At 40.6% G+C, this 20487-nt stretch overlaps 1 protein-coding gene across 2 annotated transcripts in view; it reads left to right on the top strand.

Annotated features, from left to right (window-relative positions):
* The window catches only part of LOC135489702 (alpha-2C adrenergic receptor-like), a 145440-nt gene that overhangs the window by 39084 nt on the left and 85869 nt on the right, over window positions 1-20487 (top strand). The window contains exon 1 of one of the 2 annotated variants that reach the window (XM_064775193.1): window positions 19544-19590. The exons of the other annotated variant lie outside the window; for it this stretch is intronic. The gene's annotated coding sequence lies outside the window, so the exon portion shown is untranslated. Of the gene's footprint in view, window positions 1-19543; window positions 19591-20487 lie in introns of those variants that run through there. 2 annotated transcript variants of the gene reach the window in all.

Raw genomic sequence — 20487 nt, 5'->3', positions numbered from 1 at the left:
AGAAAAAAATAAAAATAGCCTGTCACTCTTAACGTTTTCCAACACCAGCGTCTACCAGTTCCGTTTTAAAATGCCCCCATCCCGGAACACAGGATGCAGTTTTGGCTGCACCCGATACATTCTTCTGCCCGAATTCTCCCCGAATCCTCCTAAAATGTGGATGTCTATCGCAAAAATCCCTGCTGTTTATAATCCATCCCGGCCCCCCGAAAAGGCCATTCCCATTCTTACGTGATTTAGTCAACGACATGATCTGTGTCCGTCTGCCTTGTTATGATAATGTCATTGCTCCCGACTCTGCAAATATCTCATCAAAGATGGACATCATTCATACGCGGTCCACGGTCAAGCCTGTCGAGTATCTACCGATCGTAATATGTCACAGCTCTCTCGCTTTTCTGCCTCGATTGCCACAGTCGTTCCCTCGATATCGCTAAACTTTCCAATGTTTTGCCTTGTGATGGATGTTCCCCAAGACGTCAGCCGGGCTCATCCGACCGAGAAACAACCTGTCCCTTATTGGTCGTGGTCAGTTGATTGATGTCTCAGGTTCCTCTCGGCTAGTGGTTTATTAGGTAAATAGGTTGATGATAAATAAACAGAACCTGACAGTAAAAATACACGTGGAAAATTATCGGTATGGATTGATCGTCACATGAAAAGTTTGGTTAATAACTTTTCCAAACTTTTAGCATTTTTGACCCTAGCTATCAAATGGTCATGGCTTTGAGTTAGTGTGCAACCTATAAAAAGCACCAAGAGGATCCTACAGTGTTCGTTACCCTTATTAACCTTAATCACCTGGATATGCAAAAAGCACGAAAAAGATGTTTTGGGCTATTATTCACAAGCAAATGCCACCTGGCATATGTATTGGCTAACTGAAACGTCATTAGGGAAACCTTTTCCACATTTATCTGGAGAAAGAATAAGCTCATTACTTATTTTAACAGTTTGGTGATAACCTTTTAGCTATTATGCCCCAAGCCATGCGTCATTAAGCAACCAATTAAAAGCACAAAAACGATATTGCAGGGTTCATATCCAATAAATCTTCATTGTCTGGAAATGCAAAAATTACAAGCGGGAGAAACCTTTTTGTGGCAATGATTTAGAACTGAACGCCACCTCAGATACCCATGTATGTATTTGCCAACTGAAACGTCCTAGCAACCTTTTTTTCTCTTGCCGCTGGAGCAAGTGTCTCGATGTTTTTGTGGCTTGTGATAGATGCCCATTTGACTGTATCCGTGCCCATTCCACCGAGCAACAAGGTATCTCTTATTGGCCGCGGCCAACTGATAGATGATTCAGGTTCCTGCGGGTCAGATGTCTGAAGTTGAGAAAGATAACACATAAATCAAACGAGTGAATCAGAAGAACTTCGTTAAGGAAGATTGGAATAATGAATTGCCTCATTAACCAGTTAACTCGCCGTAGCTTTTGAGCAATTTGTCTGCTCAAAGAATATAACCTCTAGCTTAACTGGTCTCAGACCAGTTAATCAATTACTACGAAATCGAAAGAAAAGCCAAGAGAGCCGTAGAGGGCAGACTGACATTATACCAACTTTTTTTACTCAGAAATTATTTATAACAAATTACGATGTAATTGCAATTTTCTTCAGCTGCAGAATGCAGAGATTGGACTGCTTCTAGAGTAATACCAGTTAGTACCATAATGCTACATATCGAATAACATTTATAGATAATGCGGACGTTGACATTACCAATTGTCATTAGGCATGTACCCATATATCTTATTGAAGGGTAGTTCCACCTAATAATGAACAGATCCTAGATTATATGTCACTGACATCGGGAAGAAGTATCCCAGTGTTTCCACACGTGATAGGTGCCATAAAAATCTAGCTCGCTCAACCAAAGCCGATCAGAAGAGATCGTTCTTGGCTCAGCCTACCTTGAAACCAGCTGCATGCCAAGTGTCTCTTATTAACTGGTTTAATACGTCCGCCTTGCAACAGCTCTTAGAGGCTGATCGGCTTTTTTCTCTCTGTCAGGTGCCTGTATCTATTGTCCGAAGTTATTGAATCCTGGAAGGTCAGGGATGGCGGTCATACCGAGAAGACCAAGGCCAAACTGTATTGCTATGAGTGCAGAGATGGTCAGTGTGGTTGAGCAAGAAGAGTTGACCATTATGGAATGAATTAGCAGAGCGAGTTTTATTCATAATGCTAATACATTTACGGTCATAAACTAGTCAATGTCGTGAAAATTCGTGAGAAGGAAGATTTGTAAAGTTCTTGCTCGGACTAATAGAGTTGTTGTCTATTCGAAGCTGTCTTAGTTGGAACTGATATTCGTAGCATGTAATATGACGGTTGCTAATAGACCACAATTCTTTATCGTTGCCTACTTGTTTGTGTATTTGTTGTCTATTGTTATAAGTAGTATACTAGAGAGCAGAGTATACACAGAGATGATTCGCCGATGGTCATGATGGTTGACAATGGACTAGAATACTAATAAACTTACAAGGGCCATACCAAGGCGCAAGGCCGGGGGTATTTGCTTTCGTTCAACTTTGCCATTTCATAAGGGCGCTAACACGCGAGGGCAGGACTTGGTTGGACAGCTAGTTGTCTGGCTCCAAGAGGCAAACGATACTCTTTTAAAATGATATTCCGCAGCCAGCAGTGACGGATTGCTGTTGGATATTGGGTTTGGTACTGACTTCATCAGGTACGGGTCGAGTTTATTTGAAATCAATATCTTAAGGTTAACCATTATGGTGGTGTCACAATATGATATTCCTTGCATTGTTGGAATGCATCTCCGTCAGCGCCTCTTCTACAATCATTTTCTCTTTAAATCGATTAACTGTTTCGGTCAATATGGTGGTCAGATAGTGAATCTCCACTTTGTGCTTTCTTCCGTAGCCTGAGCATTCCGATACGAAAGTAAAAAAACAAACTATATTCTTGAGACTATTGGGGTGTATTTACAGATTATCACGGGATTCTCGACTGATTATATGGCGTGATGCCTTGGCTGTTTTATCTTTTTCACAGTGGGGGCGTCTGACTGATGTCCGTTGCTGTTAGTAATTGGATGTTACGGTTCAAAAAATGCGAGAGAGTAACGTACAAATCAGCCGGCAACGACCTGGTCCAAGTCGAACATGATTACAAGGGACGTATCCGCGAGGACCTAAGTTTTGACATTGATTGAAAACGGTGTGGCTGCGTGGGTATAGTGGTTATGTTTTTTTATGAGATTGCGTAGCAGATACTTGGCGATGCGAATAATTGACCCCCTGTCATTTGGCTAGCATTTTGCATCGTATGGAGGCCAATATATAATGAAAATACATTATGTAAGTGTTGTAGGGTCAAGTGATTTGTTTTTACCCTGATCAATCCATTTCCCAACTTTACATGCTGCCCCAGGATAGGGATCTTGGAGGACGATAAGGACTTTCTTCATGAGTTTTTCTCAACTGTCGCAAAAGGTGAACTCGCTCGGGCAAACCAAACTTTGTGTAATAATCAAATTCCATATTGCATAGAATGAAATTACTATCATCCAGTTAATTCTGATTGCAATTATGTACATGAAAGTAAATCAATATGGTGAGCAGATTTGGTGGTGAATCTCATTCCTCTAGTTAATTGCTAGTCATCACGAAGCCGGAAACTGCTACATGGAGTTTGACAAAGTTAACCGCGTTGGTCCTTTCACACATAACCAAATAAGTAGGTTATTTTGAACCTAATGTAAGCTTACGTACAGTATGAGGAGCCCAGATGCTCTCCATATGCCATTACCGCAATTGGCACGCCTCTTTTCTTTGAATTCAAACTCTTATTTTTTGCGATCTAAAACGATGGCGAAAAGTTTGCGGTTTACATTATTCAAGAAATAGGAAGTAGTCATACTGTCCTAGTTTAGATTGCTCCCGACGTGTAAATCTTCGTCTCCAGCAGTATTAAGATTATCTCATCAACTCCATGGTCAAACCAGTGTAGCAGTCTCAAGTGTCCCCTTTCACGAGTGTTCTCCCCTATTTGTATGGTGACGAATTAAGTAATGACCCTCAATACATCAGAAATTAAACACTGTTCCAGTCTGTATTATGATAGAATCCGTTTCCATGAATACTCAAGCCTGGGATATATAATGCTAAAACACCGGCAAACCATTAGCCGTGAGAACACTGAGTTACAGCTGCTTTACAAAAGCTTTCTCCCATTTGCTCTACGATATCAAACGATTAGAATCATTAGGTGACGCTCGAGAAGCTCTGCCACATCAAAAGAGTGCGTTGAGTGAAATGCCGTTGGGTGAGTTTGATAACTGCATGCGAGTCTTCCTAAAGCTAAATGCACTCACTTCAAGCTGCCTACGTCATTAATGCTTCAGGTCCCAGTCCAGAAATGATAAAAATACCAAGTGTCCCTAATATCCTGCTTGTCTGAGCGCGACAGTGGCAAAGCTCATTTAGTCTTGTTTCCTAGCGTAAGATTCCGGTAGCCAAGTCGGCTGTTTCGTTATGTTTTTTATCCGGGACAGTATCGAGCGTAAACCCATGAGCTTGATTGTCTTATCGATTACTCTCCGACCCGATGGTCGATGTCTTATTTGGATTCATTGGGAGCGGCACTGCCAGTATACTGTCTTGGGGGTCATCTCAAAATAGACTGAAGCCTAAAGAAACAACAAAAACACGTTTCTCTGTGTACCCCTTCCCTCAAAAAGACTAAAAAAATAAAATGTCCTGACATCAATAATGTGTATGTCACTACCTATGCCAGACCCAATGGAAAGCTATCGTATAGGGTAACCAATATTGACCCGTCTCTCCCAATAAGTAGCCGAAATGTTACATGTATCTCGTACGTGGAATGATTCCTCAAATTCCACGCGTCCCTTCTTACTGCGCCCGTATCACTCTGCACGCCACAGACGTCGTGAAGCCGTAATCTTTTTTCTTCAATGATCACACTGCTCAGCTGGCTGCCTTACCCTTGACATTTTGGGATATTAGACAATTTTCACAAGTAGTCTTTACTTACTCAGTGCTACGAACGACGAAACGAAGTATGTAAATGTATTTCATCGAGGATCTGTTGAAAATATTGTCCCCCAACTATTGATATTACAAATTACGAGCGTTGTCCATGTCCATGTCTTGATGATACCACTGATGACACATTTGTACTTTATACTTCGTCATTCGTAAGGTATGCGAGACCGCCCTATCGAATTGGAGATATACGTCTCACGCCACTAGTGGTTTGCCTTGCATTTGGCTAAAGTGGTATCGCATTTGGGTTGTGCCAAAGTAGCAGACGGCGACAGGTAGCATCTACGAGAATTTATTCCCTGAGGTCACCGTGAAATATTTGGATTGTGGACAGCCTCATTGAGTCGGATATTTTCTCCCAGCCGCATAGTTCAGCTACTTAACTCTTTATGGTTAGCGCTAGCGATAAGGACCACAGCTTTTCTTTGTTTTATTCTGGGTAGTGATAGTTGCGACATTGGAGAGGCGTGTGCTGGCATTGACAGCAGCTGTAGGTTTACACAATCCAGTGTTCCACTTGCCCGCAGCGTATTCTGTAATCTTTATTTGAACATTGCAAACTAATATTTCGATTTGTTCCTTCAACTTGACCACATCTAAACGGCTTTCCATTGGGCATTCATGAGCGCCAGTTGTATTCCACTCGGGTTGTCGTCAAGCAGACGGCTAGCAGTCGCCGGCCGGGTCTCCCCTGGGTTTCTTCTATAATCTCAAAGTCTTTAATATTTTTCATTGCTTTAGAAACAGTACAAAACAGAAATACAGTCACGTTCCTCTGAAATTGTCTCATCAATAAGGCTTTGTTTTGACAAACAGGTCTTAGAAAAGCGCAAGATCCGTAAATATGTTACTCAAAAGCGAATCTAGATAGTAATCTCTTACGAAATCCATTAGGGACCTTGCTCAAACGTGTCTACGTCATCAACACGCTTTGACCTTTCACAATGTAATTATCGGTGCAATTACAGCAAATCGACTTCTCGACATGGTTGGCTCTGCTGATATCGCCGCCGTGAAAAAGTATACTTACCGCATCTAATGGCCTCTTGACAAGCAGGCCATGCAACTAGTGTCGTCCCAGCTGTAATAGACAGCGTCAACAATTAATGCCTCTTCAGTCCTTACGGGGTATTTACGGCTGCAGCATATGAAATCGACATTATTTTCTTACCCCGGGAAGCGATAGTGGCTATGACAAATGCGTTTTTGATTGCGTTTGTATATCGCTTGTAGGCAAACTAAAAGAACATTTAATGACGGTAAAATACACTATTGATATTTGTTGAAGCGAGTGTGAAGTGGTGGGGGTAAAAGCTCTTGTAAAAGTAAGTATATAGAGATGAAAGAACAGTACCAAGAAAAAAATGTACAGCACGATGTACTTCATACCAATTTTTTATCACTACAACAATTGGCAACATTTGTAGGTTTTGCTAAGTACTCGGGACAAAGTGCCAAATAGTGTTCACGCTGCAATAAATACATTGTATGTTTGAATGGCGACCGTGGTAATTTGGGATGGGATATTCGTACCAGCATGGCGAAATGATATTGCATGTCCGTGGGCGAATTCTCGAAAAGCCCATCAGCGGATCAATATAAAGTGTCAGACTATTGACTGGTGGACACTCGAATCCATGAATGGGTTTCACATTTCAGTGGTTTTCGTAACCAAGTCACATAGATGGTAATATAGCTGAAGGGCTGAGTTGGGCATTGGGTTATGAATGATGTAGCAGTTGAAATCAATTGCAAACTTTTTTGCCGGGAGGAATTATTTTCGTTGATACCGCTGTTTGATTTTTTTGCAAGAGTATGTGAAAAAAAGTGTGGTACACGCAAACAGAATATGCTCGATTGTGGCGTTACCTTAACACCTTGAGATTGACACCGAGACCGTTTTCTACAGTTTTGGTGGTAAACCGGTCGATGCCTGTCAGTTCGACATGATAATCTTTGTCTGCATCGTCACTGGATTGTATCTTAATACCACATGTGGTATAAAACAGAAGGTGTCAAAAATATCAAAAAGGACATTTGGCAGTATATTGTACCCTTTGATGGAACAAAACTTTAAAAAATCTCAAAGAGTATATTTTTGACATTGTTACCCCAATAGATAAATGCAGGGGTTTATTGGTGCAGCCTTTTAAGTGCATGGGAGTGTTACTAAGCATTAAGTGCCAGATGATAAGCGTTGTCTGTTTCTGGCGCCATTTAAGTACAGGTAATCAAACATTACCAAGTACTTCCCAAGCCAAACCCTCGACCGAGAGAATTAGGACAATTTCTTGCCCTCAGAAGCCACGGCGTGATCATTATCCTCGATCGTCATCCAACTGATACATCCGATGGGAAGTGTCGGGTCAGGACCTTTCCAATTAAGTGAAGCACTTTTTAATCCTCGTCGCACATCTAGAGTCTTGTGAGGTACCCTGCTTTCCAAACTCGGGGCAAAATGATCTGATCTGCTCTGTAATCTTGTCGGAAATGAGTATACCATAATGTGCCTTCGGTCAGGTCAGATGCATTTTGTATAGCAATTAACTTGACTCACGTAGTCTCCTGCTTGTAATGGCTATCAGATCCTGTAAAAAATGTGCTCGCTCAGATAGGGAAGTATATAATCATCTTTCTTTGTCGTCTGCATTTTCAAACTACATTGATGACTTTGGCGCTGAAAGATTGAATGTCGGCTTAGGTGCTTATTAAGCAGACAAGTTACACATTGCCACCAAGTTCTCTCCAAATTGCGCATTGTTTTTAACGACAAAGCTTGCTTGGACTCGGTCTATTTCGAAGCTGGGTGACTGGCGTATTGTCACTAAGCTGGGCTAACCACCTAACGTTGAACGCCTGCTGTGCTACAGCATGTGGTTGAAGACACACCATATACCATAACCATCGGTCGACGCTGTAATGTCCCTTCCCCGAGTTATCTCTGCTTTTCTATTGACGCAGCGATGATATCAAATTACTGAAAGTTCTAACGGGAAGCACATCGGATAATCGAATCGGGGAATGGACACTTCTTAAGCTTCACAAGACAGTTCAATAAGCCGCAGCCGGATATGGCGGGCCAGTTCGAATAGGTTTATTTGTAACCATGCTTTAGGGTAGCAACAAGGAAATGATCAGAAATGACTTTAAAAAGTGTGCTTTTTTCCGCCATGGAAATATTCCATTAAACGTACTATGTTAAATAATGCCTTCTTCTCATTCCTTTTAATATTTAAGCCTAGGTCAGAATAGCAGTGCATAAGTTCTGCTGAAGTGTTTATGGATGAGAACGGGGAGTATAAAGTGATTTTTTTTTTCTCATTTAAAACCGCTATATAAAAACTTAAATATATTTTTTTTCCTGGGTGGAACTCGTCGATTATAAAAAAATACGCTAATGTTTTATTAATCGGAGGAGGGAGAGAGGATAATTGATTGTGATTGATATTAGAAAGAACTTGACCAATGGTCAGAATTGGTTATCACGACAACGGTGTCGGATGATCGATGGCGGCAGATGTTCAAGCTGGGTAAAAGAAAATGATATGCACCTGCTACTCAAGTTTTTCCGAAGCTTTCGGCTGGTTACTCTAAACCTTTTAGTATAAATGTAATGTCCAAGGGCGGACTGGCGCATTAGACTATTGTGGGATCTGTGGATTGCGGTGATTTTCCCTTGTCTCGAGACTCGATGAGTTGTCAGACAGTGACATTGTAAACCAGACCCCTATGAACCGCATATCCTAAACTCTGTGACATGGAGTTGATTTTCTTTATCATTTCTAACTCACATAAAAAGCGTTCTGTAGATGTGGTAATTATTGATTATAAATTGTTTTGCTTGCAAACAGGGCGTGAAATTATAGGATGTTATTACTGGATCTGTATCAGAAAACGACGATCATGCAAGATAGTGATAATTGCGTTGTACTTATTGGGATATTGGTAAGCGTCCGTAACGTTGCCGTGGGCTGTGAACCAGCCCACCAGCCCGTCACTGCTCGGAGGGGAGAAATTAACACACCACAGCACACAAATAATGACGAAACGAGATATAGACTCACCCTTCTGTTTATTTGCAATATTATAGCATGGGGGTCTTAAAATTATTGGTCGTCTTCTCTGCCTTGTCGCTTTCTCTCTCCCCGATGGATGCCCTGCGATCTTGTTTATATACTTGGCCATATAAGGGCCAGCCAATGATAGCCGGTTCATATGGTTTTTACAGTTTTGGGAGACTTGTGGCAGGATGTCCGGCCTCCACAAACAACTCACCGGGTTAACAATAGTTACCCTGGCGAGCTATAAGGGAACCAGTACATGTATCCTGTCGCAATATTGTGCGAGAGTGGGGTACGTGACTTCATATTCACTCTCATTAAGACATGGACAGCTACAAGGAGAGGTGGAAAAGTGTGCCTTTACCACTTTGAATTGATACAACTACTAGTGTCCATGTTAAATAGCTGCTGATATTGTAATGTCAGTTCCCCTAGTTCTAATAATATTATAGGTTTTTGCTTCCAGTTGGGGGTAGGGTTCACTGTAAAGGTATTTCGTTCGAATCCTCTTAAAGGTAAAACCATTTCATCTACGACCTGGGTGGGTTCGCAGCAGCTGTTAAGATAACGTAAGTGATTACACGTAGTGGGTTTGTCTATCATTGAGTACTGGATGTCCAAAACGCATGGAGGATACTTCGTCATCTTAAAGACAAAATTGAAAAAGGGTTTATGTCTTGTGGAAGACAAGACACAATTGAAGATAAAATGGCGTTGATAAACATTATCTTCGTGTTTTTTTTTGGAACTTAAGTTTCTTTAATGGCATACATGTACCTTTCCAACTTGAGTTGTTAATTTTTGTTATGTATTTAAGCGGCAACTGTTTCAACTAAGTCTTTGAAACATACATATCAATGGGAAATTTAGTAAGGGGTGTGATACAGATGGTCGAAATAATTAGGCGTTGTTTTTTGCCCGTACTCATTGTTTTTATCTGTCCCGTAGGTAATTAGAAATATACGTGATTAGTGACATATAAAGTATATTTATATCGGTGTGTATTCAACAGCAATGTTGACATTTATATCTAGTATTTTCAGGTATTTTCGTAATTGAAATTCAATTTCAGACCTAAAATCTGAACGAAGCCTGCCTCTAAAGTGTGTACATGTATCAAGTAAAGCTAAAATACCGTTTTCGATTTCTGATTTGAATGAACCCAGCCGGTAAGATGTGTAATAATGCATTGTCCAATACATGGACGGAAATCTATTATCAAATAGTATAGTCTCAACTGATATAACGATATTTCATTATCTTTTACAATATACAAATAGCTTCATCGAATGACTTGTCTTACAATAAAGAAAGCATGATGCTCAAGAGAGAGTGCCACACGTCTTGATCATCGTGAATACAGTACATTTCAGACGCATCGTTCACAGATTTACGATTCTTTCGGAATGGCTATGGCAAACCGGGTATTTGATTAAGAGCACGTCCCTTTGAGACGGGCGTTACAACCACGATAACACTACACCCCGCAGTCGCGACTAACTAGACGGGAACCAAATTAGTTTCCAGTGAAATTCAATTAAAGGAAATGTTAGAGCGGGAGGGTGCTGAATCCGAGGAAGGAATCATTTTGACTTCAAAGGTCGATATATTAGCTGAAGGTCAATTTATTATTGAAAGGGTTGGGTCCCCAGACTGCATTTGTGTCAACGAAATAAGTTATTCATCATAGGGATAGCACGTAAGCAGTGTACATTTTGATATCGGTCGAGGCCATTCATCATGATACATTGCTTAGCCAATGTGCCTTCTTGATATGGTATGGTGTAATTTCATTCTAAGAGAGGTGTTGTCTGGATGACAATTCTTCGACGGCAGGAGGTTCAGACATATGCATTCGGTGTATGTGTTGTGCAGGTTTTTATTTTAGTTCTAATTTTCGATTGATGAAATTGACCGTCTTGCGGATGGCCTCCGCTACCACATTTAACCAACGGTTGGCGGATTAGATTGTTTAGCTGGCGAGGAACCGTTCAAGGGTTGGTTTTTTAATAGAAGACTGACGACGATGTATGCACTGCTTATAGCGAGCTGAGGATGCATATTACTATTGCCGACTAACGTTCAAATGAGCCAAAATAAATTCGGCTGATACAGTTGGTACGTAATGAAGGCAGAATACAGAACTTCAAAGTTACTTGCAGAGCACCCGCATATCTCTAAAGTGACAAGCAAGGATTTTGGGGCCCGTGGGCCATGCTCGGATATCCCCGATGAATATACTGTCCGATACCACGACCTTCACTCTATTTTCCGCTAATTCTTCCAACTACATGTAGGTTCCAGCTATACGTCACGACATATATTTTCCAATCAAATACCACCAGCAATAATGCCCGTTATTTATGGCATGCATGAAGCAATAAAGTAGCCAGATTGTTGACATATCTATTTCGCTGTGTGGTCTATCTGCCGTACATGCCGTATCAATTGCAGATCGGTCGTCGTCGATCACTGGCCTTGAGGATATTGAATCAAACTTGCATGTCCTGAAGTCATCCGCTGCTGTAGCTGTGCGTGGTATAACTACAGGAGAAAATTCTCCACTTGAATTGTTTTCCGTATGGCTGGCTCTCTTGTCACGGTGGCTAAAGGTATCGGTTTACCTGAGTAAAATACGTGCTTACTGGGAGAGGAAATGACGACACAAAAGAAACAGACCAAAGATTAGTTCATTTTGATGGTGCGTAAGGCCCTCCAACACTGTAATGGGACAGCCATATACTAATTTTTACTTGTAAAGGAGTTGAACTCCATTATGAATTTTGACAAACGACGCTTTGCCATCATTTCCTCGTCTCTACCACACTCAGCCGTGAAATGTTGCCAGTTCGCGTGTCGTCCCTGTCCTACAGTCAATTCCTCTCGACTGTTCCATTCATACCAATATCGCACTTTTAAGGAAACTGGCCCCGTATGATGGAGAATTCGACTTACTTAATTCACGGGCATGCAATCATCGCAATTTGATTAGATGCTCTCAGTTTCTAAATGTCAACTCAAATTTGTCAGTATTGCGTTTTGAAGAGCAACCACATGTATAGGCTTGAGTAAAATCATTGATATTCTTGCGGTGTTTCAGAGTCCTCGTGTATGCGTGAATGCGCTGATGAACTGTGAAACAGTAACTGAAGACACCGATATTCTTCGGACAGCCATCTCGCCAAACTTGCAATTGTCTATAGTCGGCCTTTAACATGTTCAAAGCGCGACACTTTTCGCAATATCTTACTTTTGCCGCAGTTAAAGTCGTGTAAAAATATACTACGACATATCTTAATGCAGAAGCTCATCAAATTTTTCAAGTCTGAGTCTATATTTAGAAAGATATGACGTGCTTCTTTCTGACTGTTCGAATCGTCTCGTTTTTGTCTCGGCAATGTGATTAATTACGAAGGATTAGCGTGTCGATATTTTTTATAGACTTTGTAATCAACGATGTGAGATACGTAGCCATTGCATGTCATAGCCATTGCATGTCACGTCGCACTAAGATATAAGGCTAGGTGTATTTCGAGGACCATCTTGGGTATTCAGGCATCTGATACTGGATTCTTGTCAGTGCCATTAGAAACCAAGAAGACGAGTATGAAATTTCACTGTGGCTATTCTTACAATGATCCTTCCACATACCGTAGGCTATGTACGTCAGTTTTGGTTGCGCATGCGCATCGCGGAAATTTCGGACCTATCAGTTTCGAGCATTTTCCCTCCTGCATGTACTGTAAACAGCTCACTAACAAGAATAACCAGTTCATTTAGTCATATACACATTATTTGTATGTGTTTGTGTCTCTCATGTTTGATGCAATTCTTAAAAGCGCTCATCATTTCTGCCTCACCCGCTTGATTTCTCTGTCAACGTACCTAGTTTTTTCTGGAAAAGATTGTCGAAAACCCCTAGAAACGTAAGATTTAGACTTGAGTAGCGCAGGTTTCAGGGGCACCTTCCCTCTAGGTCCACTTGCACTCACCCTTCCGAAGACATTTTTCCGACCTGCCATTGATGGCGGGAAGAGGATTCGGCTATTATTAATGGTTTGTGGAACGATCTATTACTCGACACTCTATCAAGGTTAAAATCGACCTTCATATTTGCCTGGGGCTGGCAGACACTCATTTGCGGTTTGAGAGTAGGAGAGAGATGATGCTGTGTGGAAAGGACCAACATACAGGGTGAAATTATTTACTCAGTAAATTATCATTTGGGTTTACTCAGCTGGTTCTAGTATCTAATGCTATCCGCAGTACATGTACGTGGCAGAACATATAGCGAACACTGACTGACCTATTATCCAATTCAGATAGGTTATTGATATCGGTTGTCTTCCCGAGACTGCCAGAGGGAACCAATTGGCCTGAATAGAGCCTTCGAATCAACTTTCGGTTGTTTTACAAAAGTGTATTAGTCTACGAGCTATTTAGATGCCCTTTAAGAAGTTCAACAAAAAACAAACATCTTGGCGAGATAATGATTATAAACGTTTGATTACCTTCACTTGAAATGATTTTTTACGACGTCGCTGATGTAGAGGCTTTTTAATGAACCTAAACAATAGCGGATTATGTGTCTCTTATTCTCTGACTCAAGTTATCATGGTAGGGAAGACGAGCAACACGACCCAACCATCATCGAGTGTCCTTTTTTAGCTCAGCTGAAAAGCTGAGCTATTCATATGAGTAAATGGTAGAATGAGTGTCCGTCTGTCTGTCTGTCTGTCTGTCTGTCTGTCTGTCTGTCTGTCTGTCTGTCTGTCTGTCTGTCTGTCTGTCCGTTAAACAGGCACGTTTCAAAACTATGGCGGATAGGCGATAGATTTTCCCTCTGAGGCGTTGAGACCCTTCAGGACTCCTGAATAGACCAAATGTGGGTCCGGCAGGATGAGCGGTTTGGCCACTAGGTGGCACCGAGCGAAATTTTCCAAAAACTTTTCCAGCAGATGATTTCTCAGTTGGGGATCATGAATCAAATCTAATTTTATAGAACAAAGCTTTCTCTTTCATTATCAATAGGCGTAGTTCATGAATTTCTCACCAGGTGGTGTTACTGGCGCAATTTAGTGAGCACCCCCCAAGAAGAGCATTTTAAATTTCGCGCGAGTTATCCCACGTCCAATCACACATGCAGCGAACGTCACGTCTCGAGTCTGCGCAGTTCAGACGTAAGGAGACCATGCTATGGAATAGATCGCGTTCTGTCAATTCAGAGGTAAGTTCTCATTAAATTCACAATTTCATAGGCGATAATATTTGGCTGCTTGTGTTATTGCATGTTGATGACATTAGGGAAGGCTTGGATTGTTTAATTGGATGTGATTAATTTGAAATAGTTCGTCGACGATCGTTGAAAAACGATCTGCGAAATGCAGCTTGGTTGGTCTGAGAAACGATGTCAAAGTCCGGCTTTAAATCATGGATTTCTCAACAAATAACTCTTGTCACATAGCAGAACTAATGTGAATAAACAAGACAATAATAAACATCGTTCTGATATCATCGGGTAAGGTTGCCAATGTACATAAACAGTGTAATTGAGGATCGACGCCAGCGATATGAAATGTCAACAAACAATAAATGCGATATGATACACACTGACACTTGCACACTGTACATAGCACAATGCTTCAAACGGGGCCGATTCATCACTCTTGTCACAATGTATTCCCAATCATATCAATGAACTTCCTTGATCATTCGGCCCTAGCGCCTTATCAGTTGTTGTTGGCCTTGTATTTGATATAAAACTTGGCTAGCTTACCTATTCTATCAAAATTAAAATGTTATCTCCTCATCATGTTTTGCAGGACAGGAATGATCTGCAGCTGCCATTTGAACATATTTGGTGACCACATCTCAAAGATGACCAAGAGAGAGGATCGAGCTATGACTTTGCACATCCCATCGACTTCGGTGTTCACCAGTGCAATCATCAGAAGAGCCAGGCAATTCTAGTATTCAAGTATTTCATTCTGTGATACTTACCTCAAAATTTACTAAATAAAGAAAACCGCATGTGGCAGTTGGTTAAAAAAATCAAGTCTATCTGTTTAAAGTTTTTACTTGCTATCATTATTATCAACATTTCAATGGTGGCATTCTGCTAAGGTTTGTTAAGAGTTTCACTTGACTTAAGCAGGGTGTACACTAGTAAAATATTAGCAACATTTTACCAACATTTTACCAACATTTTTACAACAATTTCCCAACAAGCCCTTCAAGGCCCTGTGTTCACTAGCAACAAAATTGCAACAAACTAGCAACATTTTTACAACATGTTGGTAAATTGTTGCAAACTTTTTAGTGGGAACAAAGGGAAATAGGTATTTTGGAGGGAAAATGGATGATTCCAAGGAGAGAAGATGTGTTTTGAGTGCTTCTGCAGCAATTTTAGCTGTCATTGTTGAGAGACGGAAGAGGCGGCGAAATAACCAAAGAGAATATGGACCAGGCCCTGGATCAAAATGAGGGTGGATGATGGGGCATACCACTGCCTGTTAAGGCCGCGTATCCATAGGGTATGCCCTTGTGTAGTGTGGCGTTATGGCGTAACAGCCTTGTGACCTGGCACTATGCCCTGAGTCTCCATTGGATATTCCTTTTTGGTCATGGTAGGCCTTTGTAGTCCTCATTTCGCAGCGGTCAATCGCGTTTATCCGCACGCTGTCATTATTTCAGAAGACAATTTCTTATGAATATTGAAAATGAAAATACAAGTAACTTGTATTTTCACTTGCAACATCAAATTGACATGTACATGTATATAAAACCTGACTTAAGCAACAAATTATAGGTTCGTGCTTGTTATGATAATCATCAGTTTCGGGGTCCCAGAGTAGTTCCCGTTGATGAACCTCTTGAATTAATTTCGCCTCAGACATTGCTTCCGTGTTGTTCACTCGCAAAAGAATGGACATGTTCAATCCCAATAAGGGCCTATATTCCCAATCCACAGTGCATATATGCCCGCAATGTGACACGGCATAACCTATGGGAACGATCAATAACACCAACGAAGGTTCATTGTCCGTGTGGCGCGCCAGGCGGTAAAAAGGGAATGTTGTGCAGGGCACGGAACAGCCTATGGATACGCAGCCTAAAGGAGTTGCAGCTGACTGACAAGCCGTCACACAAAAACTTCTAGAAAAGGTTTCATCACCCTACGAAGCAAGACACTCACTTGAGAGTTGCTATACCTGCTTCTTGTTCAAGTCACATGAACTCCGGTAGATCACATGACGCAAATCCTATTTCTGATTGGCTGAAGAGTTTGCAACATTTTTACAACATGCAACAAAGAATTGCATTGCATTTAATTTGCAACAATTTTACAACATGTTGTAAGACGCGTTTTGCTCTGTACACACTACGCAACATTTTTGCAACATTTGTTGCAACTGGAAATGTAAAAATGTTGCTAATATTTTACTAGTGTACACAGGCCTTTAGGCAATAATAGAGTTGGGTAGAGCATTTTGTTAATGTTACCCTTTTAGTTAGGGAAACTGGTGCCTTCTGCATTAGGTGGACCCCACTTACTCATCTGTCAGACCGGCCTCACACGTCGGCATTAGAGTTTAAGGTCCAGTCTGCGAGATTTACCCATTTCTACCCAGCCAAAAGCGGGTGATTGGGCTAGTCTCTCCATGTGATTCAATTCGCATGGATTCTTGTGTCCCGGTGCTGAAAGGATCCCTCCACAAGGGCAGACTACATCCGGTGGCACTGAAGTATGGAAGAAAGACAGAAGACGACCAATTTGCGAAAAGGATCATCATCATCATCATCATGGTAACAGCTGAGGATGAATCATGTTGCTGTGTGTAGAATTGATGGTCCAATATAGGTTAGGTTATCTGTTTGCGCACACATTGCAAGGGTGGAGCTTGCTTGAAGTAGATTGCGCCAGTCTACCGTAATTCACTGTTACACATCCAGAAGCTAATATCCTTAGGCTTTGAGTCCTTAGTTTAGTAGAGTTTGACGAGTAATGTAATATATACGAACAACGCAGCAACAACTCAGCTGAGCGCCAGGCCCTTGGGCCTCTTGTTATATCTAGTTAATCAGATTCTCTTCCCTTGGACAGCATGTGGCTAGCTGGTTGCCATATTGCTTTCAGTATATCAAAGGGCAGTGCACGCGATTATGAGGGGCACAGCCGGGGGCGGCATTGTCGATGCCGCTTTCATCTCGTCTGCACGCCAACAAAGTGATTCGTCCACCCGAACCTATTTCATTTTATTCACGAGTCGCTTTTGGTCTTTTCAAAGGCCACATACAGCCTCAGTTAATTTTAACAATACTTCGAAGGTGAAAATGAATATCATAAACTAGTGTTGTAATTATGTAAGGGTAGAGCTGGTTGATTGCATTTCAAAATTGGAATAAACCCAATGAATTTACGTCATTCATTCGATTGATGTATGTCTTTTGAAATGAGTTTAAGATGAGTTAAATATTTTATCGTCTTAATGATAGTCTTCTCATGACACTCAACTAATATCTCTTTGAAGGCATGGTAAATTTAGGGTGTTCTATCAAATTTTTAGCAGCCTTCTCATTCAGAGCTATTTGAGTCGCCTACGATTGTTATAAGATAAAGAGAAATATATTATTTCAAACTTAGATTACATTTAAGATCAAGTTGGCTACATCAAAGAAGTATGATCGGTATTTATTATTCCTTGGCTATATCCATTATAGTAAATTGAAGTAAAGTTTGATATTCTTATTAATAGTTAGCGTAATCTTCTCTTTTTTATTAAAAGATGAAAAGTATGTTTTACAACCTAGTGCCGTAGATTCAAATTGAGTCTAGCTAGAATTACAATGTAAAAGAGCAAAATCGCCTCCTTAAATTATTTTTAAGAAGGTTGTGAGAGAGATTATAGCTCTATGTCCTAATCCGCCAAACGTCCAGCATCGATAGTTTTGGGAACATGAAGAAATATTAATTTTCTAATATAGGGTATGCAGGGCTTCAATATGATGTACAATGTGAACTTGATCTTCCCCCTTATTGAACTCCCACATAATGTTATGATAGTCTAACTCGACCTTGTGAAATAATGGACATTCATTATTGACTTGATTAATTAATTTAATATTCGATTTCGTCGACCCTTTTCAGAATTATCTTGAATTATGGTCATATTTTCCATTAAACGCTAATAAATGACAATCAGTATGAGCAAAACAAACGAAACGACCAAACAGCACGAACAAAAGACATTGTCCTTAAGTACATTCGAGAGAGCAAACTCATTATATATAATGCCATACAGACATCATAGAAATGATTGAAAATATTGATTCATTTTTAAAAGTACATTTGCGTCATCATTATTCATGTATGACGATCTTTAACACGTCCTGACAGGATTATACCTTATTCAGGAGGATGACAAGCTATATCCTCGGTCTGTCGATACCTAAACAACGTTGAAAGAGTTGTAGATAGTGTATAAAGTCTTAGCTATAAATATATCCGATCGGTTGTTTAAAACGTTCTTATCGCTGCATGCTGGTAGTGGAAGTTGTCTCATAAGACCAATTGGGAGATTGAAAATGATCACCAAACACCTCGGATTCTTTCGTTGACAACTCAGTAATGATAAGAATGATTGATGGTATAGGTTTCCATCACAACACGAATCATCGATGGCTGATTATTGCATATTTATTAAGGAATAGGAATTAAGATCAGTTTCATTTTAATAATACAAAATAAATTTTTGAGGAATATTTTCACGTTGGGAAAAAAGATTTATAGAAACATGTTTAATGTCTCAAGGTGCGTGTGCGATGGGCTACTTTAGTTTAAGCTTTTATATCCTTCGACCTGACTCTCAAAAAAACTGTATAGCAAAGCGCAAAATAGTTTTCCCTCTTCGAAGAAATGTTTTCTTGAAAATCGTATAAAAATTATGACTACAAACTCCTATATGGACTAGCTGTTCGAAGTAAATGCCATTAGTTAGAAGCAAGTTAGTTATAACCTTATTCAAAGTTCATTGGCATGATGTAGTAGAAATGGATACATGATCTGGCATAGTTAAGCTCACATGGCTCACGATAACTATCATAAGAACAGTCAATGGACGCGTGTTCCTCCTAACTTGATATGTTTCCTTTAACATTTCCATGTTACAACCGGGGTTATAAACCTGCGGCTACCAGTGCACCTTCATATGAAGTAAGGTTAGAGCTGCATGCTGATGACAGGCGATGTCTAATCAATCAAACCGAGATGGATATTAAGCAGAGAACAGTCCAGGGAAATAGTCGCGTAGCTTACCAATTCTCACTACGTTAAATGGTTATGGGTATCTCGTTTCCATTATTGTTAATGGTTTCTTTATTGCGTTCCTTGTTTAGTGTTCACACAAGTGTATACGACCTCTTTTGGAACTAGGATACAATAATGTCCAGTCAGCGCGATTTGGATTGTAACCAGCATATCTTGGTAAGTGATGCTTGCTGTCAAATGCCTTCAGTGTTTAGTGATGTTTAAATTTGTGAAGTTATGCTATCACGAAATGGGGAGGGCAGGGGCCAAGGCACCGTACGATCACCAACACGTGTTTTTCATGCATATTTTAGCCGATGTTCAGACACATCCGTGTTCAGACTGACAGAAACCAAAAAAGGTGCTTTGCCTCCACCAATTTGTCCCCCATTACCTAAAATATCCCTCATTACCCCCTTACCTGTACCACAAGCATGTCAATAGACAATATGAACAGACGTTTTTAATTCACCAACGGTGGCCATCATGAAATTAAGCCGCAACATTTGGAAAACATTTGATAGAGTGTTAAGGAAAGCATAACTGTACTTATCTCTTATCGAAACAAAGCTGAAAATTGTTATTCTAGTGTCGATGAAATTATTCGATCGCACTTAAGAGTCCTGCTACGTTGGTTTTGGACTGTAAGTCGTAACGACCATATGAATCATGTACATGTAGGCCAACGTTGGGCCGACGCTAGTAAAGGGAAAGCTTCAATCATTGAGGTACACGTAAGTTATCATCGCTTAAATATTACTCTTGACTGGCAATTTGCCCTCTCAAGATAAACATATCGATAATATTCCCTGCTGCAATAGTTTAAACATCAGGAGTATTAAGTCAATCTGATCAGTTATGCACCTCACTCCTTCATCATAAATGCAGCACCAGTTCATGAAGTCGGTGAACGGAACTGCACCAGTCTTATCTGCTACATCATCACGAACATGTGGTCTATTATTAATTCAGCAATAAATCGTCTGAAGATCTCCAAGGTCAAGAATATGAAAAGCGAAACCACGATCCGCTTTGATCAAGGTAACTGGCCATGACAGAGTGGCATGTTCAAAG

This window comes from Lineus longissimus, chromosome 6 (genome assembly GCF_910592395.1).
Source record: "Lineus longissimus chromosome 6, tnLinLong1.2, whole genome shotgun sequence".
Lineage (NCBI taxonomy): Eukaryota > Metazoa > Nemertea > Pilidiophora > Heteronemertea > Lineidae > Lineus > Lineus longissimus.
Note: the sequence above shows the minus strand (reverse complement) of the source record. Positions and strands in the feature narration are given on the sequence as shown.